Source organism: Oratosquilla oratoria, chromosome 12 (genome assembly GCF_046742065.1).
Source record: "Oratosquilla oratoria isolate Oo_2021 chromosome 12, ASM4674206v1, whole genome shotgun sequence".
In the NCBI taxonomy this organism is placed as follows: domain Eukaryota; kingdom Metazoa; phylum Arthropoda; class Malacostraca; order Stomatopoda; family Squillidae; genus Oratosquilla; species Oratosquilla oratoria.
The window spans coordinates 39,255,607-39,257,882 of record NC_134788.1 but is presented as its reverse complement, the minus strand read 5'-3'; positions in this window follow the sequence as shown (position 1 = coordinate 39,257,882).

The window sequence follows — 2,276 nt, the reverse complement described above, 5'->3', positions numbered from 1 at the left end:
GTTAGATATAATTTTCCGTCCTTTACTGTTCAGTTACGCTGATCTCCTGTGGAGCATTTTGTCTGCTACAACCATTATCGCACCTTACGGCTATAACAAATATTTATTCTATACGAATAATTATTCCCTCTTGACCAGTCTTGGATCACGTGCTGAACTTATGATCGGCAGCAATTAGCCTTCCACATGAGAGCTCAGAGTTCATAGTTGGCCCGATCTACGAGTAATACAGGCCTGACACCCACACACACACATGTGTAAGTGTATGCATGTGTTTGTGTATCTGTAAATGTATGTGTGTGCACGCCTATGCGTGTGTACGTGCTAATGCTCGATATATAAACACGCAGAGAGAATGGGTGTTTGTGCACGGCTGACGTAAAAATAGCCGCAGGTATGTAGTCTGACCTGCAGGATATAATATTGCATTTTGTCTAATTTGATTCAATGGTAATATAAAAATGTAAATGTTCAAACCACATTTGTACATTAAAAATTAAGATATTCTATTCTATGATTTTCAATACGCAGCAAATGTCTGTAGAACTATAAAAATTGTAGTGGAACATATTTCCAAAACGCGATAAGTACAGCCACGAAGGTTTTTTTTTTTTTTTCTTTTCTTTCTTCCCTTTCTTTCTCTTCCTTCTTTTGATGAAATAATTATCGTAGATTCATCTTAAACTACAACTCAAAAAACAAATGAATGAATGTATATCAACATCTTGCTATACTGTATAGTGCAATACATTTCAGAATATCTTTTCTCTTCAGTACCATAATTTCCTGCCTTATGGAACAAGATTAACAGCGACATTGATTTACTTACGGTAATGGGTAGTAAAATATTGCAATTGTTTTCCAAAGATAATAAGGGAAAGGGAGTATACATAGAATTTGAGGGAAAGTTGAAGCGAATAGTTTTATTCCCGCCTTGCAAGAAACTTCCAGAAGCAGTGAGTGGCAGCAACAGCAGCAGCAATAGCGTTATTTCCAAGCTTTGGGCATTATCATATTATGAGGGCATATAACCTAAACACGTACTACAACACGTTGCTGGCAGCAAGTTAGGGAGTGAAAATCACCAATTAAGTTGTGTGTTGTGCTGATGGTTTGCAGGAATTGTTAACCGAGGAAGTAGACTCCAATATTTTGCAGGGATACCGTGCATTTGAATCCTTGTATTCCAATATCATTGTAGAGATTTTCTTTGTAACCATACAATGATACATGTGTTTAATTTTAATCTTACAAGTTTTTCGATTTAATAAATTCAAGAAAACAAGATCGTTTCTTTAAGTTGCTTTCAAGAAAAATAATATATATATATGGATCACATACATTACTTGTGGAATTGTGTTTGTCTATAAAACATCAGGGCCTTTGGTAAGGAGAATCTGGCCGTGTTTAGATTGAATTGGTGGCACGTAAGTCGTCACTAAACGTCTCGTGACCCCTAGGGGCCATTTTGCATCTGTTTTGCTTCCCTTTCCCCTACTGTTTCGTTATTTTTGCAATGATTTATGCCCTAACCTAACCGCGTTCAAAACAGGGCTGTGGAGTCGGAACACAAAACCTCCGCCTCCGACTCCGACTCCTCATCATGTAATTAACTGATTATGGCCTACATATTTTATAAAACCTATACAACACACATACGCTCCAATCTTGAGTAGACTTATATCATTATAACTGGTTTATATCAAAGATTAAATATATATATTATAGTGTGGCTTTCCTATGTTTGATCTCTTCATTAATACTTTATTACTGAAGTAGAGATTTTTTGAAAGGATATTGAAGAAAATTCAGTACAATAAAGATTCTATAATGTACCTCTTGATACTACATACTGGTACTGCTATGCGATTATTGCGATGGACATTACTCTGATTCTGGAAGCGGTCTTATCGATACGAGTACAAGATACAGCTGAACATGTTTGAAACGTGAAACACTTTTTAACTTTATATATCCTTATTTCAATAATTCAATGTTAAAAGTATAGAGGGGACAAAGACGGGGAAAGGAGAGAAGAGATAGTATTATTGCGTTAGTCTACAGTTGAAATCATAATTATCCTACTGTTTGGCAACACAGCAGTGGGAGAAACCACCAGACTGATGGAGCGATGGAAACAACGCATATGGAACTTGACAGGAATATTACAGCTCCCGTGACTTTGTGTCAACAGGTGTAAAATGGAGGTGTTTATCTAATTTATTCAAGTAATACTTTGGGTGTTTATCGCTCTATGTATAAATTTGAAAGCCAGC